Source organism: Chiloscyllium plagiosum, chromosome 7 (genome assembly GCF_004010195.1).
Source record: "Chiloscyllium plagiosum isolate BGI_BamShark_2017 chromosome 7, ASM401019v2, whole genome shotgun sequence".
Lineage (NCBI taxonomy): Eukaryota > Metazoa > Chordata > Chondrichthyes > Orectolobiformes > Hemiscylliidae > Chiloscyllium > Chiloscyllium plagiosum.
Window position 1 is genome coordinate 82,647,629 of NC_057716.1, and position 27,320 is coordinate 82,674,948.

Sequence of the window (27,320 nt, forward strand, 5' to 3'; positions counted from 1 at the left end):
TTTAACTCAATGTAGGGAAAAGATCAGTAGAAGTACTTTATATAACATTAATATTGCTAATTCTTATTCATGCCATTTGCATTCAACAACTCAAACAGACCAATGATAAAATAAAATAAAGCTTGTATTATTGTACCCAATCAAATCCACTAGGTTTCAGGTTTAATTTCTGGACTGTGTGATCTCTTAGTACTTCTATTCAATCACCTTGATTGGAGGCGTGGTGGGAAGGATGCAACTAGATATACCTGTGCCACTGAGGTGTAATATCTGCACCTTCATAATGTCATGCAAGTTGTTATTTTCAGGAGAAGAAGGTAATGGGCAAAAATAGACGGTAAAAATGAAACAAAAAGTAATTTTATTCCATGCAAAAATACAAGCTTAGAAAACATATTAAGTATCATTGTAATAACTGAGATTAAAACTATGAAGAACATTTCCTATAAGATGCATTCTAGTAATGTTAGTCTGCAAAATTCCTTTATGTCAACATTAAAGTTAATCTTTAATCACTGATAAAGTAAAGCAAAAATATCTAAAAATTGGAGTCATAATAATATATTAGAATGCTATTCTACATCAAAGTTACAACAATGATTTTCTTTCGTCTTCTTGGAGTCTAGTTGAACAAAACAAATCTTTCAATTTTCACAGCTTGCAACAAACAATTTAATAATTTCTACATCAATTTCACCCAATTGCTATTGTGCAATTTTTAGCATTGATAGGGCTGTCATCTGCTACACTTGAAGAACTAAAATATTAATCTTGGTGAGTCTGATGTGCAGGGATGTGAGCATTTGATTGTTGACAGTTTCAAAATCCTGTCTGTTTGATCAACAAAAGGAATACGGACTTCTAAATGACAAAATGGTTTCTCTTTTGTATGTATCTATCACCTTTAAGCTCCTTTAAGTCTGGTACAGGCGTATTTCCCCTGTGGCACTTTAGAGTTGTATTGCAATATTACTGAATCATTACCCTTGCCGTGTTTCAAATGAAGGATATTATTCAGTGTACACAGACCTTACCTGAGTCAACAATATTCACAGCTACAATATCATACATTCCAGTGGTTAGTCTTGCAAATTAAACCACCCCCCATATGCAGGGATTTAAACCAAGAATTACAGCATGCTTACAGAGTTAAACAGCTGGTACAATGATTTCTGTTGAATTTTTAATCAGGTGAATAAACCATTTGCAAGAGATGTTTTTCAGACCTCCTGCAACCTTAATACAATACACAGAAAGTCAAATAACAGTCAAAAGGTGAAACAGCCTAATATTCAGGCATAATCCATCATTGTATGCACTAATTAGAATCAGCCCCCTCCTGTCATTTAGTTTCAAACCAGGTTTAAAGGCTCAGTATATTCATTCAGCTGTTAGCTGACATGCTCCAGTGCATCCTTGTAGGATCCGCCTCATCTCCCTCTGGAGAAAATTTGTGCATGCATACAGTATGTGAACTTTAGATAAATAAATAAACAAGAGAACAGCTTCCAGATAATTGAAAGTGAGTGAAGGAGGGAGCAGAAAGAAAACAGCCTCTCAGAGGGGGGAAGCAGGAGAGTGTGACAGGTATGATTAAATTCCCAATGATTTATGACAGGTACATCACTAACAGGATGCTCAACCCCCTTTAATGTTTGTTTGTTTTAGTGCATTCTAGAATAAAGATGTGTATTTTGCTTCAGGTTGTGCTCAGGAGATAAGGGAAGGAGTTCAGTGCTTAGGAATTCCTTGTGGCTGGCTGAGCAGTAATTTAGCAACTACTCCCTGTCAGCATTTACATGTCAATTCATTTTAATAGTCTGGGCATGCTCAATGGGTGAGCTATTGCTTAGATGCAAAGCTGTGGTTCTCCCATGAGCCCCTGTAGTGCAAGAGTATGTGTTATGGCCTGTCGTGGTTCAATAAGATTTGTGGGTTCTATACTCAAGGTGATAGAAGATCTTCTGAGACAATTAACATGAAGCATTGGAAATTTAGATATGCATTATTTTTGACATCAGGCTATGCTGGATACTGCACTGCAGTAATTATTCATGCACCCAGATTGACTTTGATTGTAGTCAATTTTGGAGCAGAGGTTGTTTAAACTACGCTTCTCCTTCAAAGCTTATCATATCCATGGCCACAAGCAAAAGGTACTGTCCCTCTTCTCTGAAAACCAGCTTTAAACGTCACTGAAATGACAATGTCAGATTAGCGTCATGTAGTACTGACACTGAGTTTGAATAAGGTGCATATATTGATTGACCTGTATAACTTGTAAAGTGATAAAGTCAAGAGTGGGTTATGTTAGGCAAAGCCATTTGTACCATGTGAATCACAGCCAGAAAATCACCATGTGAGGTGTGCTATTTTAACAAAGCATCAACCCATTTATATGACCATTAAAATAACAGAGGCGTTAGATAAGAATGCATTCATTATTCCCACGTTAATATTGAACAGTATTATTCCAAGATTTGTATTTTGCTGAGGATTGTTTATCTAAATATTTTAAACTCTATATTTCAATATTATATTTGCTACTGGAGATGATATACTGTAAATGCTATAACTAAAGAACATGTACAGAATGGTGTGTGACATGAAAGATACACAGCTTTTGTTTTTGCAGTATTCCACATCCAAGGAAAAAGCACAGGAGATTTTTTTTGTTTTGTTTAGTCATTTGTTCACTTGATATTGTAGGCTGAAGGAAAATAAAGTTTTATCACAGTGTTTGAGCATAATTATGAAGACCTACATATGCCTTTTCCTTACTGAATACAAGATCTTGCTTCTTAATCACCATTTTTTTCTGCTACACTTCTCACCATTTGGGGAAAAAGTATTTTATTGGAGAGTGCATTGTACATAGAATTCATCTTTATCCGCAGGAACACTTAAATTTAAACCAATTATCTAAGACTCAGAGCAATTTTCATCCATCGGCACATTTTTTTTTAAAGGCTATGTGTTGAAAATAATAGTTTACTTACAAATGAAAATAGTACTTTTAAAAAAAAATCATTATTACATAGCTAGGAGACATTTTCTTCTGCATTAATGGTATGAACCTTGGCTGTACCCTGCATGAGAGCATTGATTGACTAAGGCCTTGAAACTATACTGTGTCATAGAGTCATGCAGAATGGAAACAGAATCTTCAATTCAACTAGTCCACGCCAACCATGTTCCCAAACCAAACTAGTCCCATGTACCTGCATTTGGCCCATATCCCTCCAAACTTTTCTTAATCATGTACCTATCCAAATGTTTTCTAAATGCTGTAAGTGTACCTGCATCAAACTGTATGAGTGCTTGATGTTCTGCTTTCCAATATTTTAAAGAGCCGTTAACGATTCCAAATAAGTGGGTTACTAACTCAAGGTGTTTGGCGAGCTCAGTTGGCAAGTTGCCCAGAGTGAAGACACTAGTGTGCATTTAATTCCTACATTGAGTGTGGCAGTTCATGGAGGCATGGCTTCCTCTCTGGCTCAATACATTTGGAATGGTGCCCCTGAAGTTATGTGTGACCAACTGTCTCTCTAATGGAGAGAGATGCCTATGATCCTTTGTGGACTATGGCTAATATTTAATATTGCCTAATATATCCAAATATCAAAAGCATTGACCTTAAACCAGTAAGTAATGCAATGTCAGGATTATGATAACAGGATGACACCAGCATAATATAGGTAAAGTCTCTGTTGTCCTTATAACACCATATCATGCATATCATCTTTCAACCTTAACCTCAATTGATGTAGTCATTCTAAACCTGCTGCAGCTTTTTTTTGTCCATTGATGGACAACTCAGATTACAGGACCCGACATCAAACTACGAGGTCTTTAAAAAAGTGCAAGAAAGAGAAACAACAGAAGCAATCATGATTAGCTTCCCTTATCACTCTGAAATACAGGATGAATATAATCACACTAAATTAGAGAGTAAGCATACAGATGCCTTATTATAAAGACCTTTATTTTATCTAATAGTTACGAACGATAAAAGCAAACTAAACAATTAGTGAAGGCCTATTATGGCTAAGGTGAACACAGCAAGAGAATGCTTGAAAATGCAAGGTTATCCAGGAATTCCAAATAGTAGCGTTGCTCAAGATGAGGTAAGGTCAGAGAATTGCTACAAAATTGTTGCCCATTTCCAACAGTGTTCTTTCCAATTCTTTACAGGCAGAGATTGATTAATTGACCCTGAAGTATAAACTTGGAGAATCATTAGAAAATTTGAATTTGCACTTCCAAGAAAGCATATAATAGTATAACACCCATGCACTAAATAATGAACTTGACTTTTATCGAGGTTGTATTATATATGAAGATTCCTTAATGAGCAGCCGCATGAATGGTACATTGTGAAAATCTAGATAATGTTTTCTGATGAAGGGTGATCCCTGAACGATTACTTTGTTGCTTCTTTTCAGTAACACTATGCCTGGATTACTGAGTGTTTGCAGTATGTTCTGTTTCCGTAGTTAAAGGGAGAAATCAAAATAAATAAAGGTCAATATTCCAAAAGAGCTGGAAGGAAGTATCAGTGTGAATTGAAAAGCTGAAAGAGGGTCAATTTTCCAAATCAAGTCTTCCATTGTTTTAATACATTATGAACTGGTGATAAATCCACTTGAATGATCAAGTAAAAATCATGATTAAATATTCTGCTGTAAATAATTTTACAAAGGAGAGGAAAATGAGGTTTAAATCCAATTTCAAGGAGTGGGAAATAAAGTATTGGAAGAGTTTGCATTTAGAAAAACTCTTGAATGTTTAAAAGATGTTTTAATTTATCAACAAATTGTCAATGGTAATGATACAATGGTTTGAGAAGTGGCAAGCAAAAGTTAAGAGAAAAGGAACTTTAGGTCCAAGCATGAGTCTACAGACATGAAAATAGCAAAACTGCACCTTAAACCTTGTTTAACTTGAAGTATGAGTGTTTTTAACTCTTTTCTAAAATGTGGAGATTGCTGACTAGGTCTGCATTTGTAGCCCATTTCTGATTGCTCTTGACAAGATCCTGGTGAGACACCTTTTGAGTCACTAGAGTTTATTTTGTGCAGGTACATCCAAATTTCTGCAAGAAAATACATTCCTGGACTTTAACCCAGCAACAGTGAAGCAATTGGTGATATTATTCCAAATCAGGATGGCGTGATTCTCAGAGGAAAATTACAGGTGGTTATGTTTACAAGCATCTATGTTCTTCTATGTGATAAAGATCATGGATATAGAACGTGCTGTACAAAGAAGTTTCACAAGTGATTGCTTTGTGCCTTATAGCTGTCATGTGAATTATTGATGGAAGGAGTAGTTGTTTCAGTTACTGGATTAGATGCAAATCAAATGGGCTTTTTGTCCTTAATTTCAAGTTTCTTGAGTGTTGTTGGAACTGCACACGTATTCCATCACACTCCTGACTTATGTCTTGGAGACTGTGAACTGACTTTGGGAAGTTGGGAGGTGAAATATAGCAAAATTCTCAGTCTCTGACCTAGTCGTGTAACAACAGTATTTACAAATCTGATCCAATTCCTGTGTTGTATGGTTGCTATGGATATTTAGCTCTCTGTTGATCCAGATCATGTTCATCATCTGGCTGAAATGATTGGTGGCATTTGGTTGGTGATGAATCAATGAGATATGCATTCATTGGGATAATTCTAAAGAACTAGGCAGCAAAGTAGTAAGTCAGATACAAAAATGGCAGATTGAGTGTTGGCAGTGCACCTTCCTTTGGATAAAGTTGGCTCCAATTTGTTGTGGCAACAGCCCAACCTTGCTATAATTTTATCCGTTGGTTCTCTCAAGCCTCAAGTGGTTTGTTGTGGCTTATGATATCCACTCCTCATCTAAGGGATGATGATCACCTTATTGGGATTGTATTATCAACCCCTGAATAGTCAGCAGGAAATTGAGAAACACATTTGTAAGGGGATTTCAGTTATCTGTAAGAATAATAGGGTGGTTAGAATCCCTGCAGTGTGGAAACAGGCCCATCAACCCAACAGGTCAACATTGACCCTTTGAAGAGTATTCCACCGAGACCCATTCCCCTACCCTATTACTTTACATTTACCCCTGACTAATGCACCTAACCTACACATTCCTGGACACTATGGGAAATTTAGCTTGGCCAATTCACCTAACCTGCACATCTTTGGATTGTGCGAGGAAACCGGAGCACCTGGAGGAAATCTGCACAGACACAGGGAGAATGTGGAAACGCCACACAGATAGTCACCCGAGGGTGGAATTGAACCCACGTCCCTGGCACTGTGGAGCAGCAGTGCTAACCACTGAGCCGCCATGACACCTCTGGCAGGGGATTTTAACTTTCCAAACATTGACTGGGACTGCCATAGTGTTAAGGGTTTAGATGGAGAGGAATTTGTTAAGTGTGTTCTGATTCAGTATCTGGATGTAGCTACTACAAAAAGTGCAAAACTTGACCTACTGTTGGGAAATTGGGCACGGCAGGTGATTGAGGTATCAATGGGAGCACTTTGGGGTCAGCGACCATAATTCTATTAATTTTAAAATAGTCATGGAAAAGGATAGACCAGATCTAAAAGTTGAAGTTCTAAATTGGAGAAAGGCTAATTTTGACATTATTAGGCAAGAATTTTTAAAAGCTGATTGGGGGCAGATGTTCACAGGTAAAGGAATGTCTGGAAAATGGGAAGCCTTCAGAGGTGACACGTGTCCAGAGAAAGTATATTCCTGTTAGGGTGAAAGGAAAGGCTAGTAGATGTAGGGAAAGCTGAGTGACTAGAGAAGTTGACTAGAGAAGACATACTGGCACTAGAGCATGTCCAGCGGAGATTCACACGGATGATCCCTGGAATGGTGGGTCTAACATATGAGGAACGGCTGAGGATCTTGGGATTGTATTCATTGGAGTTTAGAAGATTAAGGGGCGATCTAATAGAAACTTACAAGATAATACATGGCTTGGAGAGGGTGGACGCTAGGAAATTGTTTCCGTTAGGCGAGGAGACTAGGACCCGTGGACACAGCCTTAGAATTAGAGGCGGTAAATTCAGAACAGAAATGCAGAGACATTTCTTCAGCCAGAGAGTGGTCAGCCTGTGGAATTCATTGCCACAGAGTGCAGTGGAGGCTGGGATGCTAAATGTCTTCAAGGCAGAAATTGATAAATTCTTCGTGTCACAAGGAATTAAGGGCTACGGGGAGAATGCGGGTAAGTGGAGTTGAAATGCCCATCAGCCCGGAGTGGACTCGATGGGCCGAATGGCCTTACTTCCGCTTCTATGTCTTATGGTCTTATGGTCTTGAGGTTTTGATTAAGATAAAGAAGGAAGCATATGTCAGGTATAGACAGGAGAGATCAAGTGAATCCTGAGAAGAGTATAAAGCAGAAGGAGTATACTTAAGAGGGAAATCAGAAGGGCAAAAAGGGGATATGAGATAGCTTTGGCAAATAGGGTTCAGGAGAACTAGGGAGAGAATAGGACCCCTCAAAGATCAGCAAGGCGGCCTTTGTGTGGAGCTGCAGGGGATGGGGGAGATACTAAAGAGTATTTTGCATCAGTGTTTACTATGGAGAAGGACATGGAAAATATAGAATATAGGGAAATAGATGGTGACATCTTGTAAAATATCCATATTACAGAGGAGGAGGTGCTGGATGTCTTGAAACTCATAAACGTGGATAAATTCCCAGGACCTGATCATGTGTACCCTTTGGGACGCTCGGGAAGTGATTGCTGGGCCTGTTGCTGAGATATTTATATCATCGATAGCCATAGTTAAGGTGCTGGAATACAGGAGGTTGGCTAATGTGGTGCCACTACTTAGGAAAGGTAGTAATGAGAAACTAGGGAACTACAGAGCAGTGAGCCTGACATCAGTGGTGGGCAAGTTGTTGGAGAGAATCCTGAGGGACAGGATTTACATGTATTTGGAAAGGCAAGGACTGATTAGGGATAGTCAACATGGCTTTGTGTGTGGGAAAGCATGTTTCACAGACTTGATTGTGTTTTTTGAAGAAGCAACGAAGAGGATTGATAAGAGCAGAGCAGTGGATGTGATTTATGTGGACCTCAGTAAGACATTCGACAAGGTTTCCCATGGGAAACTAGTTAGCAAGGTTAGATCTCATGGATATAACGGAGAACTAGCCATTTGGAAACAGAACTGATCCAAAGGTAGAAGACAGAGAGTGAGGTGGAGGGTTGCTTTTCAGGATTCGAAGCCTGTGACCAGTGGAGTGCCACAAGAATCGGTGCTGGCTCCACTGCTTTTCGCCATTTACGTATATGATTTGGATGTGAATATAGGAGGTATAGTTAGTAAGTTTGCAGATGACATCAAAATTGGAGGTGCAGTGGACAGTGAGGAAGGTTACCTTTGAGAGTACAATGGGATCTTGATCAGCCAATGGGCTGAGGACTGGCAGATGGAGTTTAATTTAGATAAATGCAAGGTGCTGCATTTTGGAAAAGCAAATCAAAGCAGGACTATACAATAAATGGTAGAGTCCTGGGCAGCCCTGTGGCCGAACACTTTAACTTCCCCTCCCACTCCACTGAGGACATGCAGGTGCTGGCCTCCTACATAGCCAAACCCTAACCACCCGTGCCTGGAGGAAGAACGTCTCAGCTTCTGCCTTGGGGGCCTCCAACCACACGGGATCAATGCGGATTTCACCAGTTTCCTCACTTCTCCTCCCCCCACCTTAGCAAAGTTCCAACCTTCCAATTCGGACCGGCGTCATGACATGTCCCATCTGTCCATCTTCCTTCCCACCTATCCACTCCACTCTCCTCTCCGACATATCACCATTACCCCCACCTTCATCTACCTATTTCATTCTCAGCCAAATTCACCCCCAGCCCCACACCCTTCTCATTTATCTCTCGACCCCCTTGGCTGACAAACCTCATTCCTGATGAAGAGCTTATGCCCGAAATGTCGACTCTCCTGCTCTTCGGATGCTGCCTGACCTGCCGTTTATTTCCAGCACCACACTCTCGACTCTGATACTGCAGCATCTACAGTCCTCATTTTCTCCAGGGAAATGTTGCTGAACAAAGAGACCTTGGAGTGCACGTTCATAATTTCTTGAAAGTAGAGGTAGATAGGATAGTAAAGAAGGCAGGTCAGGCAGCATCCAAGGAGCAGGAAAATCAATGTTTCAGTCATAAGCCGAGATCAGGAAACATCCAAAATGTCGATTCTCCTGCTCCTCGGATGCTGCCTGATCTGCTGTGCTTTTCCAGCACCACACTCTAATCTCCAGCCTCTGCAGTCCTCACTTTCTCCTAGTGAAGAAGGTGTTTGTTATGCGTTCCTTTAATGGTCGGAGTATTGGTACAGAGGTTTGGGAGGTCATGTTGCAGCTGTACAGGACATTGGTTCGGTCACTTTTGGAATATTGCGTGCAGTTCTGGCCTCCTTCCTATTGGAAGGATGTTGTGAAACTTGAAAGGGTTCAGAAAAGATTTACAAGGATGTTGCCAGGGTTGGAGGGTTTGAGCTATAGGAAGAGGCTGAATAAGCTGGGGCTGTTTTCCCTAGAGCATTGGAGGCTGAGGGGTGACCTTATAGAGGTTTATAAAATCATGAGGGGCATGAATAGGATAAACATACAAGGTCTTTTCCCTTGGCTGGGGGAGTCCAGAACGAGAGGGCATAAGTTTATGATGACAGGAGAAACATATAAAAGGGACCTACAGGACAACATTTTGACACAGAGGGTAGTGCGTGTATGGAATAAGCTGCCAGAGGAAGTAGAAGAGGCTGGTACAATTACAGCATTTAAAAGGCATCTGGATATGTATATGAATAGGAAGGGTTTAGAGGGATATGGGCCGGGTACTGGCAAATGAGACGAGATTAGGTTAGAGTAACTGGTCGATGTGGACGAGTTGGACCAAAGGATCTGTTTCTGTGCTGTATATCTCTATGATTCTATGACTCCAAGAAGAAGAGTTTTGTTGAGTCAATAACATGAAGCTTATTACATTACTGCAACAATGTATAGGTAACATGAGTATCACTTATAGTATTACAGAGATTGTAACAAGGCAATTCAAAACTTAAATTTCCAAAAATTTATGTAAAAAGAGCCAAGAATTAAATTGATTTTAAGAAGTATGGTTATAATGTATAAGATAATGAAAGTTCTAAACAATAGGACAAATGCTGCAATTTCATCACCTGGAGTGAAATTGAATAATTGAATTCCCAGGTCATTGCACTGTGCCGAATTCTGCATGTTAGATTTGTAAAATGTACCCTAATATTTATGTAAACAAATTTGTAAATTGAACTTGTGATAACAAATTAAAGAATTTACAAGTAGCCCCCACTATCTGAAAGTAGAGCGTTCCCAGGAAACCTTTCGTAAGCCAAAAATGGCGTAAAGTGAAGTGCATGATTTATCTGGGAGAAAGTCTTACTGTTTTGTAAAAGCAGAAATCCTCTTCGAATTCACAAAAACAGGTGCTAATGTAAGTCTTTTGTAAAAGCAAAATTGCGTAAGGCGCAAGTTCAAAAAGCGAGAGATGGCTGTAGTACAAAATGAGACTGGAAAAACTGAAGATTTGTTATTATATAGTCTAACTTTAATAGCAATAAAAAGCGAAGAAAGGTAAGATGCCTTACTAACGAAAATGAATTTCCATTATGGCAAAGAGGGAAAAGACGTTTTAACGAGACGTTTATACTAACAGAGATTGTGGTAACCGGATTCTAATATATTTTATTCGATTTTCCATTTTCTATCGAAAAGTTTTAAATCTCTCAATAACTTGAAGTTTTAATGAAACTTAACTTTTAATTAAGTTTTAATAAAATAATTAAGTTTTATTAAAAATATTTTAATTTTTTTAAGCTTATGTTTTATTGTAGCCTTTTCCAAGTTCAATTTCTTCACTAGCCTCAACTGCAAATACTAGCAGTCTCTTCACACTCAATGTAGGTGTTTTTCACACCTATTTTCAGTAAATGAATAGACACCTAATTACATTATCATAGCAACAGGAATTGGCTATATTCTCCTCCAATTACATCAATTAAGCTAATGAATAATGCCCATTAGTGTAATTGCCCGCATGCATACATTACTTGTAACATTTCAGTTGATCATCTTCATCCCTTTTGTGGTCTGCGCATCTCATTGTCACATCTACCTTCAAAACCCTCCTTAATTTTTTTTCTATATCTTTGACCAACCCATCTAACTCACTTGCTTCTGCTTGGATCTACTTTCCAAATGGATGTTCAATGAGATGCTACATTATAGGCTGTATATAAATATAAGTTATGTTTTTCAGCTGGTGTTCAGCTTCATCTTTCTGACAGTAAATTTAACTTTATGATTTTATTTATGCAACCATCTGTATTCTTGAACCTATGAATTTGTATGTATGTTTTTATCTGCACCATCACTTATCTGATTATGTAATCTTTGTAAATCAGCTTTTTAGTAAAAAAAACATTCTGAATATTAAATCAAGAATCAATCAGATTGATACCACAATCACTATTCCAATTTTCCATACTTGATATATTTACTAAAAAGAAAACAAAATATTTCTTAATGTCAATCTTTCCTTTGCTGCTTTTCCTGGAACCTATTGCATAAATCAACCTCAAGATGCATTCACGAGTAATTAATGTTCATGAAAAATCCTATGTATATATCATACAACAAGAAAGCTAATTAGTGAGAGAAGGTTGTTATCCTACTACAGACACTGGAATCTGACACGTATTTGTAATATGGTTTGTCTGCAGGTTTAAACTACAATACTTGCTCCATCTCAAAATCTGTTGCAGCACTAATATTCAAAAAGCTGACAAAGTATCATATTTTGTGAACATCAAAAACGTAAGAAAATAAATTCCTGAACTGATGAGCAGCACTTTATAACCTTACCTTGCTATCAGACAAGTTCACACCATTCCAAATTATATGAAACTGCCTATTAGATTTGGTGTCTTTTCTTCAGTGCATTTGAGAATAGATTGGTGATCCAAAGCTTGAGGATCTGCTGATTCTTGTGGATTACCATTTAATCAAAACAGTTTTATATCTATGTGAACACAGAAGTGCACTGTTAGCATAGATGAAGGGTGAATAGCATTGATGTTTGCGGAAGAAACCATTAATTTTGCTCTTTTTGTCAGTGGCTTAGTTGAACAATAGCTGTCATGCAAGAAATAAAATATTTTGACTGATTAAGATGTAGTTTTCATGGAAAACTTCAAGAATAAATAGTTAACATACAGATAGTTCTTCTATAACGTGATGGTTGTGTTCTTGTGCAACCCCGTGTTATAGAAAAATCACACTTTTGAATCCGCTAAAAGTTTTGGTGATGTACTTACATTACAACCAACACATGTTTTAAAAGTTTGCACTTTAGAAACAGTGCCCCCTATTTGTCAATCGCATTACAGCAAATTTGTGTTAACGAAACGTGCGTTATAGCAGAATGACTTGTATTCACAATATATTCCTACTATCATGATCCCAGTTGACATTATTACTGGACATTAGATCCCAGATTGAAATCTGGCCTGATAGATCTTTTTTTTTGGATTGATGGACTTTCCTTGAAATTAAAACATACAATATTGCAGAGTCCAGTTTAATTATAGAATGCAAGTGTATTACACAAAGAAATGGAGTTAAAACAGGATAAACCAACCACTTGCATATGTAAAGGTTTTGAAGCATGTGGTAAAATGCAATCCCAGTAACAGTACTCACACCGGAGAGAGTTTCCTTCTCTTCCACATCGACAGAACTTAATTTAACGCTGGTTTCACTTCCATGATTTGAAAATCTATTAGCCTCTTTCTGGAGTTTTCATACAATTGAGCTTCAACTTTCTCAGCTTCAAATAGCATCTTCAAAGTTTTAATCAAACACTTATGGCTGAAACTTTTAAACTAACTTCCTTATGCTGAGATAACCCTTTTCTTAACAGTTCAAAACTCCATCCTTTTCTTAGGAGCAAATGTTTTACACATCTAGAATAAAGAACAAAGAAAATAATAGCTCAGCCCTTCGGCCCTCCAAGCCTGCACTGATCCAGGTCGTCTATCTAAACCTCTCACCTATTTCTAACGCCGATCATCAGCAAGACTTTTGCAAACTCCCCCAAATTGAAACTCGACAGTTTTTTTTTTAAAAGGTTTGAGTGTTTCCCCTAAGCACCCTCCACAAAAGAAAACAATTCCAGAATCTTCTGTCTGACAGGCAAAAGTATTTACTTTGCTTGCTTGTAAACTCTTCCAATACAAACAAATTCCCAAATACTCTCTAGAAATCACCAGGAATACAGAAATACTTACAAGTTAATTGCTAAATTCCTTCAAACATACAGAAATCCATACACACTAGTGTAAAATTTATAAGTCTGAAAATAAAGTGTATATATAAATCATAGACCTTACATCACAATACATAGAGTACACCATTTAATTTGAATGCATTATATTTTATTTGGAAAACTGCATGTAAAATGAAAATATTCTAGTTCTAATATGGGCTTTTTGAAGTTTCTAGCCTATATTTCAACTTCCACTTAGTCTTGTATTCTGGTTTTATTTAAGCTCCTTGCATTATAATTTCCTACTGAGTACTATCTTTTCGTCTGTAAAGAAAATTGATAATAGATGTTATCCTACATGTCTCTATTACTTGTCTATTTATAACAGCAACTTGAATTTATTTAATATGCAATCCTAGTTTGCAATACTAAATGATATGATTTCACAGAACTGGCATTTTAGAAGCAGGATATTTTGGTTTCAGGCATTCATTTAGAATTAACTTCCCACCAGCAGAATCAAAATTTTACTGAAGGGTAGTTTCCTGCTTATTTGAAGCAAGCCAGTTCTTCGAAAAAGGGTAACTTTGTTTAATTCTCTTCTCTTTTCCAATAACCTTTTAAAAAGTCAACTATTTATTCAATTTCTTTTGTAAAGCTGTAATAGATTCTGACTTCAATATTGTTTCTGTTAAATTTTTCATATTCAAGTAACCTGTACATATTAAGAAGTTCTCTATACCTCTTCACTCAATATTTGGCTGATGATCTCAAATGTATTGTAGCTCAGTGTACTAACTTGAAAAAATAATTTGTTGTGATCTTGATGCACTATACCATAAATTTTGAATAGTTTTATCATATCCCTTCTTGTGAAAATAGGAGATTATGCTCTTTGGCAGGAAAAATAGAAAGGTGAATACTATTTAAATGGAGAAAGACTGTAGAAAGTTGCAGAACAGAGAGTTTTCAGCGTCCAAATGACGAATTATAAAAAGCTAGCATTGAAGTTCAGTATGCAATAAGGAAGGTAATTGAATATAAGCATTTATCTCAATGACAATGGAGTATAGAAATAGGCAGGTCTTGATAAAACTACACAAGGCACTAGTCAGACAACAACTGGAATATTGTGCACAGTGTTTGTCATTTATGTGAAGAAATGATTTGGAGGTGCTGGTGTTGGACTAGGGTGGACAAGTTAAAAATTCCTCCATATCTACAATCAGCTGAGTTAACATTTTTTCAACTGTCTTTCTTTATATAGTTAAAAATTACACAACACCAGTTTATAGTTCAACAGGTTTATTTGGAACCACTAGCTTTCGAGGCGCTGTGTCTTCAACAGGTGGTTGTCGAACAGGACCATAAGGCACCTTTTGCTATAAATTCTGTGTCTTATATTCCTGTTCCACAACCACCTAAAGAAGAGGCAGCGCCTTGAAAACTAATGCTTCCAAATAAACCTGTTGGACTACAACCTGGTGCTGTGTAAAGAAGATATACTAGCATTGGGGACAGTTGAAAAAATGTTATCTCAGCTGACTCTAGATATGGAGGAATTTTCTTCTGGGAAGCAGTTGACTGGGTTGGTTTGGACTCATTGGGAAATAGAAGAATGAGAGAGGATTCTATTGAACTATTGAAAATTCTTAGGGGAACTGGCAGGGTAGATGTGGAGAGGTTGTTTCCTTATTGTGGGACCAGAGGGCATAACCTCAGAGTGAGGGGTCATCTGTTTAAAGCAGAGATGAGGAAGAATTTCTTTTCTCAGTAGACAGTGAATCTGTGGACTGCTTTGTCACAGAGGTGGATTGATGTTTGGCCTTTAGGAATGTTCAAGGCTGAGCTGGACTGAACTTAAATAGCAAGTGAATCATAGGAAAAAGGAGAAAGTGAGGTCTGCAGATGCTGGAGATCAAAGTTGAAACTTTATTGCTGGAACAGCACAGCAGGTCAGGCAGCATCCAGGGAACAGGAGATTCGACGTTTCGGGCACAGGCCTGTGGAAGGGCCTGTGCCCGAAACGTCGAATCTCCTGTTCCCTGGATGCTGCCTGACCTGCTGTGCTGTTCCAGCAATAAAGTTTCAATCATAGGAAAAAACCAGGGAAGTTCAGGTGAAGGTTATCAAGTCAACCATTATCTTACTGAATTGCAGAGCAGATTTGACGGCAGGAATAGCCTACGTTTAGATTTATGTTTTATCTGTCTTATTGTTAACTTCCATTGTTCTATGAAAAAAAATTCCATTTCTCCAGTCTCTCCTTGAAAACAAACTATCGAATTCCAGTGATCATTTTATCAAGCCTCCTCCTAATTCACTTCATGGCTTTGATTTCCTTTCTACTGACAGTAATGATAAGAAACAATATAATTGGCAACTGGCAAATGCACTAACCTCTCCACACTCTGATGGTTCAGTTCCTTGGTCAGTACTTATCTGGATTCATGTGTTATTCTATAACTGTGCAAACTATGGAAAGAACATACCATTATGTACACAGAAAAACAGTACTTTGCTCACCACAGAGTCATAGAGATGTACAGCATGGAAATAGACCCTTCAGTTCAACCTGTCCATGCTGACCAGATATCCTAACCCAATCTCGTCCCACCTGCCAGCACCCGGCCCATATCCCTCCAAACCCTTCCTATTCATATACCCATCCAAATGCCTCTTAAATGTTGCAATTGTAAGGTCTCTTTTATATCTTTCCCCTCTCACCCTAAACCTATGCCCTCTAGTTCTGGACTCCCCGACCCCAGGGAAAAGACTGTGCCTATTTATCCTATCCATGTCCCTATAGTTTTGTAAACCTCTATAAGGTCACCCCTAGTCCTCCAACGCTCCAGGGAAAACAGCCCTGGCCTGTTCAGCCTCTCCCTATAGCTCAAACCCTCCAACCCTGGCAACATCCTTGTAAATCTTTTCTGAACCCTTTCAAGTTTCACAACATTTTTCTGATAGGAAGGAGACCAGAATTGCATGCAATATTCCAACAATGGCCTAACCAATGGCCTAACCAATGTCCTGTACAGCCACAACATGACCTCCCGACTCCTGTACTCAATACTCTGACCAATAAACAAAAGCATACAAACTTTATTTATTCTTTCATGTGATGTGGGAATGATTGGCATTTATTGTCTATCCTTAATTGCTTTGAGCCAATTAGCCTGTTGAGACTATTTCTGGGGGCAGTTAAATGCCAAGCAAAATTTTGTGGGCCTGAAGTTACATGAAGATCAGAAGGAGTAAGGAGAGAAGATTTCCATTCCTAAAGGATATCAATGAACCCGGTTGGCTTTTGATAGCAATTGATGATAGTTTCACGAGATGGGATAAATCCTGAACAATGTGGGTACGGAAGAAACCCTTTACGACTCATGCCTCGATTTTGGGAGAATCTAGCTGCATCTTCCTATATACTTCTATGCAACAAGACAACTATTGCACTACACAGCAGTGAGTTGCCTATTAATGAGAATCATTGCTTGTTTTCACCCTCACTAAATGCAAATCTTGCCTCATTAATATGAAGATTTCTGTTGTCCCACCTATCATAAACAAACCAAATGCAGAAAGTTCATCCAGTTCACTGATTGCTCCTCCAGACTGCCATCTTGGACACCAGGCATCAACCTCTCAGGGCACGCTTCAGGGCAGTGGCCACACACACCACAAGTCCATAGACATTGGCATCCAATACACTCTAACCTCCTGGCTCCATCTCCAACCCATTAAACTACACCTCTACACTGGAATGCTGTACTTTGGAGAATACTAACAATTCTCATTGGAATGCTCTTACTGGACACTTCACATGCATGGACCCAGCTCACAGATTCAACCACACTGCAACTCAGGGCATCTCGCTTGCTCGCCACGGGCTGACTCACTACTTTGATGCTCACAGCCTTGCTTTGCTGTTCCATTTTGTACTTTAGTACCACAAATAGAGTTTAAGGGCTCACGTATGTGCTATATTGCTTTGCTGGTTAATGCCTTTGTAAAGCCAGGATACTTCTGTTCTGAAGTTCTGAAGAAGGGGAACTTGGCCAGAAATGTTAACTCAGTTTTCTTTCCACAGATGCTGCCAGACTTGCTGAGTTTTCTCAGCAACTATTGTTTTTGTTTCCGATTTCCAGCACTTGCAGTTCTTTGGGCTTCCTTTTTGATACTTGTCATGATTTTAGCAGTCAGCAGTCAATGGAGTAAACATGTTATTTTATGGCACTATGCTTCCTCAATCTCATGAAACCTGGGCCAGCAGGATATGCAGCAAACAGAGTGAATGTGCTGTCAGCAAATGGCCAAGTCTCAGTGTTTTCGGGGCCACAGTAATGTCTGAAGATCCCAGCATGAGGCAGCCTTTGACATTAGTCCTGGGGCTGGAAATGGTTAGATGTTCGATTTGGGAGCCAGTGGTCAGGGGATCATATTTGTTCAGTCCAGGAAAAAGATCATGGTCTGCCACTTGGGTCCAGTGCAGCCAATCAGGGGACCATCCTCGAATACAGTCAGGGAGCTGTACAGATATCAATCAAGAGTCTGGTCAGCCATTGCTTAGGGCTGCCTGGCTAAGTTGCTCAAGGTGATTTCCTTTTTACATGATTGGGAGTTCCTCAAACTTTTGAGGCCATCCCTGCCCAGGATGACGGCCTCAGACCAGGTAGGCAGGGTCAGATGGCGTGGTTTCCTCTGGCAGTCCTGTGCGAAGAGGAAGTCTCTCCTCTGCACCACCCCATTCACCAGGATGTCAAAGTTCCTGTCTATAAATCTGGTACGAAATCCTCCTTGTCTGTCATCCCATTGCCAAACTGGGTGCTGTCATGCAGGGCAGCTCTGCAATGCCACATTTGTCTGGATGCACAAAGCTTTTTGAATAAGTTGTTGGCACCAGGAATGCCAATCTATTCCATGATGTCTGGTCAGTGGTGAGTTCCTGTAGCTGCAGACAGTGGGAAAGTCCAATGAAAAGCATGCCATAAGATTGTGGTAGGTAGGTAAACAGATGTGTTTGAGATGATAGTGTGAGAAAACTTGCTTGGTGTTATGGAGATAAACCCTCCATGAAACTCAATGAAATTGACACTGCTAAAATAAGTTTCAGCCCTGCAGATTATTAGATTAGATTACTTACAGTGTGGAAACAGGCCCTTCGGCCCAACAAGTCCACACCGCCCTGCCGAAGCGCAACCCACCCATAACCCTACATTTACCCCTTACCTAACACTACGGGCAATTTAGCATGGCCAATTCACCTGACCTGCACATCTTTGGACTGTGGGAGGAAACCGGAGCACCCGGAGGAAACCCACACAGATACGGGGAGAACGGGCAAACTCCACACAGTCAGTCGCCTGAGGCGGGAATTGAACCCGGGTCTCTGGCGCTGTGAGGCAGCAGTGCTAACCACTGTGCCACCGTGCCGCACATAGTCATAATTTACTGGGACTAGTTTATATTTCACATTTATTCGTTGAAATTAAATTTCACAAGCCTCTACCATTGGAGTGAGCCCGTACCCCCCTGAGCATTGCTGAAAATGTGTTGCTGGTAAAGCACAGCAGGTCAGGCAGCATCCAAGGAACAGGAGAATCGACGTTTCGGACATAAGCCCTTCTTCAGGAATCTTCCTGAAGAAGGGCTTATGCCCGAAACATCGATTCTCCTGTTCCTTGGATGCTGCCTGACCTGCTGCACTTTTCCAGCAACACATTTTCAGCTCTGATCTCCAGCATCTGCCCCTGAGCATTAGCCTGGACCTCTGCAGGAGTAAGCGAGGACTGCAGATGCTGGAGGTCAGAGTCATGAGTGTGGTGCTGGAAAAGCACAGCAAGTTAGGCAGCATCCAAGGAGCAGGAGAATCGAATTTTGGGCAAAAGCCCTTCATCAGGAATAACCAGTTCAGCAACATTAACACATTGCAATCAATTCTCCGGTGCTGCAGGGACCACTTCATATTGTAAATAGAACAATTTAAAGATGGTGAAACTGTACATTCTGCTCTACATTTCAGTTGTCTGATTATATTTATTAAATAATAATCATGAAAAATAATATTTTCAATTTTTCGATAAATAATGATGTTAGTGAAATGGTCCAGTGAAATCGTCTTATACTTTTAGTAGTAGTTTCAATGTAAATATTTTTCTTGGGAGTTGTCAAGTGTAATTCTGCCAATGTATATCTAATGCAATGTTTGTTAAAATAATTTCTGTAACATTTTTAATCAGTTAGTAATATCAAGCTGTTCAAATCACCAATGGTCTTGAAAAGTGAAAAGGTTTTTTTTTGGATAACATTTACTGAAAAACCAATAGATGGAATTTTGTCTTGTTTTTTGTTAAGTTGTGGGAGTGCGTGTGTCTGGTGGCAACTTATATGCCCCACCACTGTAGCTGTGGAAACCTGTCCAACTGTCTGCAAAACCTGCAGACATCACTCCCCTTACCTCCGTCCAAGGCCCCAAGGGATCCTTCCACATCCATCAGAAATTTCCCTGTACATCTACCAATGTCATCTACTGCATCCGTTGCACCCAGTGTGGTCTCCTCTGCATCGGGGAGACAGGATGCTTTCTTGTGGATCATTTCAGAGAACATCTCGGGGACACCCGCACCCACCAACCCCATCGCCCCATGGCTGAACACTTCAACTCCCCCTCCCACTCTGTCAAGGACATGCATGTCCTGGGCCTCCTCCACCATGAAACCGTTACCACCCAATGCCTGGAGGAAGAACATCTCATATTTTGCCTTGGGACCCTGCAACCAGACAGGATAGATGTGGATTTCAACAGATTCCTCATTTCCCCTCCCCCCTCATTATCCCAGTCCCAAGCTTCCAACTTGGCACCTTCCTCCAGACCTGTGTGGGCGGCACGGTGGCACAGTGGTTAGCACTGCTGCCTCGCAGCGCCAGAGACCCGGGTTCAATTCCCGACTCAGGCGACTGACTGTGTGGAGTTTGCACGTTCTCCCCGTGTCTGCGTGGGTTTCCTCCGGGGGCTCCGGTTTCCTCCCACAGTCACAAAGATGTGCAAGTCAGGTGAATTGGCCATGCTAAATTGCCCGTAGTGTTAGGTAAAGGGGTGAATGTAGGGGTATGGGTGGGTTACGCTTCGGCGGGTCGGTGTGGACTTGTTGGGCCGAAGGGCCTGTTTCCACACTGTAAGTAATCTAATCTAATCTAATCTGTCCATCACTGCCCCCTCTGACCTATAACCTTCTCTCTCACCTTCATCCACCTATCGCTTTCCCAGCTATCTCCCCCCAACCCCACCTCCCTCCCATTTATCTCTCAGACCCGACCCACAAGTCTCATTTCTGATGAAGGGCTTATGCCGAAACGTCGATTCTCCTGCACCTCAGATGCTGCCTGAACTGCTGTGCTTTTCCAACTGATCTCCAGCATCTATAGTCCACACTTTCTCCTGTCCAAATGTCTGCCAATCAGTTCATTAAGAGTTAACAGGCAAGCATGGGTGAGTTGACAGGCCTCATATTGTTATCCTGGGTCACCAGAAGCTGGGCCAATCAGAGGCAAGCACCTTCTGGGTGCAAAGGTATGCTGGTTGAGGCCTAATTCTTGACGAATCCAGCAATGAAAAGGCAAGTATTGATTATACTCCTCTCGCAAGGTGAGGGTTGTCGTGGAGGGGTCAGAGCAAGGGCAGGTGTGGCACGGTGGCTCAATGGTTAGCATTGCTGCCTCACAGTGCCAGGGACCTGGACTCAATTTCACCCTTGAACAACTGCCCTTGTGGAGTTTGCACCTTTTTCCCATGTTTGTATGGGCTTCTGTCAAGTGCTCCAGTTTCTTCCCACAATCCAAAGATGTGCAAGTTAGGTAAATTGACCATGCTAAATTATCCAAAATAAAAGCAAATTACTGCGGATGCTGGAATCTGAAACCAAAAGAGAAAATGCTGGAAAATCTCAGCAGGTCTGGCAGCATCTGTAGGGAGAAAAAAGAGCTGACGTTTCGAGTCTAACTGACAAAGGGTCAGTTAGACTCGAAACGTCAGCTCTTTTCTCTCCTTACAGATGCTGCCAGACCTGCTGAGATTTTCCAGCATTTTCTCTTTTGGGATGCTAAATTGTCCATGGTGTTCAGGAGTATGTAGGTTAGGTCTGTTAGCCATGGGAAATGTAGGGTTATAGAGAAAGGTTAGGGGGATGCGTCTGGGTGGAACCTTCTTCGGAGGGTCGGTGTGGACTTGTTGGGCTGAATGGCCTATTTCCACACTGTAGGAATTTTACATGGCTTTCTGAGCCTATTGTGTCGAGAGTGTGGTGCTGGAAAAGCACAGCAGGTCAGGCGGCATCTAAGGAGCAGGAGAATTGACGTTTTGGGCAAAACCCTTCATCAGGATATAGGACCCTATTCCTTTATCCTCGTCAGATTAAGGTATTGGAGGCTTCTTTCCTCAAACCAGTCAGTGGATCACTGTGGTTTCCCAGTTGGCAAACCAGCCTCATTTCTCATCCACTTGGTAAGCTGGTGGTTGGGAAAGGGGGAGTTGAAGCTTTTAATTTGACACTTAAGGGGCTTAATTGGTTATAAGTTGAGATATTTGCCCATGTACCTTCTTGTGCAGAATTTAGTTTGCAAGTTGGTGAATTTCTCACGAACGCCAACTCACCTAATGTTGAATTCATCCTAACATCTCCCTCAACATCTCCAGAGAGGTGAAAATTGTGTCCTTTATGTCTTGTTTTTAATACTTGCTGGTCATATATATAATTGCCATGTTGGGTTAGATTGACAGAAACATTTAGAAATGAATGATGTACATTTCCAGCACCACACTAGGCATTAAATCAAATTGTAAGACACCTTAGCATCCCAAGCTATACTTTTGTAATGATTAACTAACAGTTTTAAGTCACATGCTCTGGTGCTCTTGAGGTGTCTGTCATTGAACTAAGTTTGCAACTTGACCTAAGTTTGCTCTTAGTTGTTTTGTAGCCCTGAAGATCACCTGTCACATCAGACCTTGCTTCACCATTTTGATCAAATACACAGAACTGTACTGAATAAAGAATTACAGTTATTGAACTAGCTTTATATCCTTTCCAAACACTCTGCAGTTTCAAGCTGATTCAACAGAAGGCACTTACTGGTTGCTTTAAATACAGAAGTCCTGTTTTCCTCCTTTGGCTTTTCACTACCTCCTACATTTTTTGGTCATGCCTGCCATTTGCAGTTAAGGATATTTTCAAGCATTTGAATTTCATTCACACAATTCTGTTTTTCTGGTGAGTCTGAGATGGTAGTTAAACTACTGACCAAATGACTTTAGCAACAGGTATTGAATTAACGTAATTTTAGGCCTACATTTGTATCAGCAGTCTACACGTGCAACACTACCCACACAGGCCAAGCCAATTCTCATTTTTCATCGGTTCAGATGTAGCACACAACATGGTTTAGTAGGAAAACAAAAGTTCATTCAGAATTACAACATTTAAAAGACATTTGGACAGGTATATGGATACAAAAGGTTCAGAGGATATGGCCTAAATGCAGTTAAATGGGACTAGTTCAGTTTCAGAAACCTGGTCAACATGGGCGAGTTGGGCCAAAGGGCCAGTTTGACTCTGACTTGACATAAAGCAACTGATAAGCAAAGCAATACTTTGGTCATCTCTACATGAACAGGAGGACAGGCTTAAATGAAATGAAGACTAGAGTGGTGCTGGAAAAGCACAACAGGTCAAGCAGCATTCGAGGAGCAGGAAAATTGACATTTCGGGCAAAAGGGCTCTGATTTCCAGCATCTGCAGTCCTCACTTTTTCCAGCTTAAATGAAATGAAGTAAATTGGCTTGAAGGTACGTGAAATTACAATAACATTGCCAACTACTTATGCTTTCAATGTGCATTATTTTCTGACTTATATTGTTGCAAAGGAAGAATGAAAAATAAAACAACATCAGCCCACAAAAGAGTTGGACTTCAGAGAGGTGTGAAGTGAAACTAGAAGTGAATGTATTAATATGTATTATATCTTGCCCATATCTCACTGGCCAAAGATTGATTAAAGATCATCAATCTGGAACATTTATTCTGTCTCTGTCTCCACAGATGTTGCCCAACTTGCTAGGCATTTCGATCAATTTATTTTTCATTCTGATTTCTTGTATATACATCTTTCTGAATGTCCATGAGCCTCTGCCCTCAACAGACATGATTGGAAATTGGAAGACAATGGAAATATTACGTTCCAATACACATGTATTTCTAAAATGGGACAATTCAGTAAGTGCAATATGTTTTTGACTGAAATGTGTAAAAGGAAGGTTTGTATTGGAGTGCACAATTGTAATAAAAGCACTTGAAGCAAGTAAAATGGTATGTGCAGTTAATGCTCAGAGAGGAAGCAAGTGACTAAGGATTGTGACTTCAGTCTTTGTAGAATTTATTTTACTCAAGTCGTGTTCAGTAATAGCATTTTTATCTTTCTGTCAGAAAATTTGGGGTCAACCCCCATTCCAGGGACTTGAGCCCAGTATTAATTTGAAGCTTCAGGAAACAGTGAGCAAGTGGTACATTATTGAAGATGCTGTCTTTTGGAAGAGACCTTAAAGCAAACCCTGTCTCACTTCTGGGTGGATGTAAAAGATCGTAGTGTACAAATTGAAGTATAATCAAGGTGTTTTCCTGATGTACTGGCCAAAGTACCTCTCATTGATTTCATTACTCTTTGTAAGATCAAATTGACTCCTGCATTAATCTGGAGTGACGTAATAAATACAGTTTCATAAAGTATTTTGTGGACAGTGGAACACTTGGAGATATCCAGAAGACAAAGAAAGTGTCACATATTCAAGTTCTTCCATCATTTTTCAAGAAAGTTATCCATCTGGTTAATAGAGACACACTTTTTATTTAAGATTGCCTTGTTGAGAACTATGAACATCCTGCCTATGTATTTAATTTTTTGTTAAATGATATAATTTTATTTGTAAATTTTTCAATATTGCTTCCAAACTAGTCGTAATAACAAATAAATGGTATTTTTTTTCCCTAACGTTAATTTATTTCAGTAAGGAAATCAGTACGGATAGCTTTTTAGTATAAATTACCACAACTTGCTTGCCAAAATTATAAAATATATGTTAATATATTAATATAATAACTCAAGCTCTGCATACCATAATCATTGTACAATGCAGATCCCCTCCACCTTCTTTGCTCCCCGTCATGTATTGGCTCTTAGTGATTGCTGAAACTCAGCTTGCTTCCGGCAACAAACAGTTAAAGGGAACAGGTTTTGTAAGGTTATCAGAGAAGCATTAATGATATGATGTATGCTGTTACAGATTTAAGCAGCAAGGTACCGCAGAATTTTTCACACGAGATGTCACAGCTTGTATGTGCTAAAATAACACACACCTTCAGCTTCATTACCATCGTGAAGAGATTACACCTACATCGGTGCTGCACCTCAGCCAATTTGCTACAACAAGAGTTGAATTGAAAAATAAGAGTTTAAATTACCAAGCTGGGGTGCTGAGAACTACATAGAAAACACTCTCATAACAAGTATCGTTCTACCTGCATCAGATATTTGGAACAAAACACAGGAAGATGAATGTAATTGTTGGTGGCAAGCTGTAGGATAGGGAAATAGCTTGCAATTAGCTGGTTATTTTACTTCCCAAAGTCAGGTGCTGAATTATTTTTGTGTACAATAAGCTCTGTACTTTATGTACGCCACAATATTTTGCTATAGAATATAGATACAGGTACAGAACTCTGCTTTCAGTTGGGATCTAATTTCACATAATACCATTACTACTATAATAAACACTTCAAATAAGTTTCTGTGTATAAATTACACATTCATATCAAATAACCTTTGGTTCTGAACATAACATGGAAAATTCCCTTAATGCTTATAACTACAGGTAGAATTTAGCTAACATCATTTTTCACTACACTGAGAATATGTTGTAATTACAATGCACTTACTCTGACTCATTGTTTATTGTAGTAAGACAATAGCACAGTTGATATGCTTCTGGATGAATATTAATTTTCAAGGATTCTGTAATGGTAATTATATCATAGCCATTTTCTTCTCTTTGTGTCTTTAGATTATGTTGTTGCAAATGCTGCAGCATTTAGGTAGTGTACCCTTAACTTTGTCCTTTTGAAATAATTCCACATTCAAGACATTCTCAATGATCAGCTTTGTTTCCTCTATGTTCAAGTCTCCCTCACAGTTTTTCTACTTCCTGTTACCAGTTTAATTCCTGTCCAATTTGGCTTACCCACTCAAGATCTCACCCTGCTGACATGCTAGCCAGCCCCAACACACCAGCAAACCTGTCTTTGAGGATATCTGTCTCAATCCTGTTAAGATGTGATCTGTTCAGCTTGCACAGGTCCAACTTTCTCCAAACTGGTTCCAATGATTTGGAGAGTGAAGGCATTGCTCTTTCTGATGAACATCCTAATTTTCCTGCTCAGTGCAATGCCACAGCTATCAAGGATTCTCATTGTTGGGCACGTAGCTTTGATGCTTTCTCCAGTTATTCAGAGTAAAACACCATATGATTAAAGGGTGGCTCTCAGAGTGTATTGTACTGCAATGAACCTCCAGCCTTGACAAGCATGGAAAACTCATGTTGAGGTACCTTATGACTCTCATTGACTCCAATGGAAGAAGTTGTGGCATTCCATATATGCTTGGGCATCATGCCGTGGCATTTTGACTCCTACCTCTGCATAACGCCACTATCCCTTCAAATCTGACAATCTTCCTTGGAAGACAAATGACTGTGGGTGTCCCGTACATTTTTTGTATCATGGGTGTGCCTTTGGCTAGAAACCTTTCCCTTAGTAAATGGCTCCACATATGCTGGTGGTTGTCCTGATTCTGGGTTTCCAGATCCTCGTGCTCCTCATCACTCTCTGTGAATATTCCTGGTACACCAGCCACAGGGAGAGCAATTTCTGTGCTTGGATCAATTGAAGATAGTTCCAAGGAACCATTGTGATTGATATCAGAAACGCAGAATCTCCTCTGTAATGTGATCATTCTGCAGTCGCAGCACACACAAATGACATTTAAACATCACTCTTGAAATTTTGGGATATGGGGGTCTCTGACAAGAAAGACAATGGGATCCCACTGCATGGACCATTCACATTGTAGATGTAATTCAGATGTATGCTTCCTGAGCCATTTGTGACCAATATAATAAAGATTGTAAGGGTGGTAAGAAGAATGAGAATCTTTCCCTTCCCATCCCCACCCTAAGATTACCCCAAAAAGACAATATTGCATTTAGATATTATGGTGTGCTTATTTTATGGTCCAAGGTGTGAGGTAAGCAGTTTCTAGAGCTTGTGCACACTGTAAGACCTTGGAAAGTGTTTGCAGATGGTAGAATGTATATGAAACTTTACAGCTTGTTTGAAATTACTTCTTCTTTACAGACATTACTAGAATTAACTTGTAACATTCAACTACATGGTCAAGATTGCTTATGGCCAGAATTGTCAGTTGAACTAGTTGGTCAATGTATAATGTTCACATCAGAATTCTGTGATAACAGATGTCTTTAAGTTGCATTGTGGATCTCATTAATGCAATTGTCCATGAAGACACTGAATTCTCAGAGATATTAAAACAAAACCTACTCCACCCACTCCAAATATGATGGCAACCATTTTTCATTTTTGAAATTCATTTACTGGAATGGGTATGTCGTTGGCTGGGCCAGCATTTATTACCTAGTCCTCACTGCCCTAGAGAAGTTGGTGCTGCTTTCTGCAGTCCATTTCATGTCGATGTCCCATAGTTCTCATAGAGAACAAATTCCAGGATTTTGATCCAATGACACCATGGTGTGGTGCTATATTTAAAAGTCAGGATGGTGAGTATCTTGGAAAGAACTTTACAGGTTTTTGTTTTCTCCTGCTACCCTTATCCTTCTAGATATCAGTGGTTACAAGTTTGAAAGGTGCT

At 39.7% G+C, this 27,320-nt stretch overlaps 1 long non-coding RNA gene across 1 annotated transcript; it reads left to right on the forward strand.

Moving 5' to 3' along the window:
- The first annotated feature begins 10,390 nt into the window (after positions 1–10,390).
- Positions 10,391–24,343, forward strand: LOC122552035. Its single transcript, XR_006312274.1, has 3 exons — positions 10,391–10,496; positions 23,426–23,599; positions 23,810–24,343. It is a non-coding gene; the product is annotated as an uncharacterized LOC122552035 (long non-coding RNA).
- Positions 24,344–27,320: the final 2,977 nt, after the last annotated feature.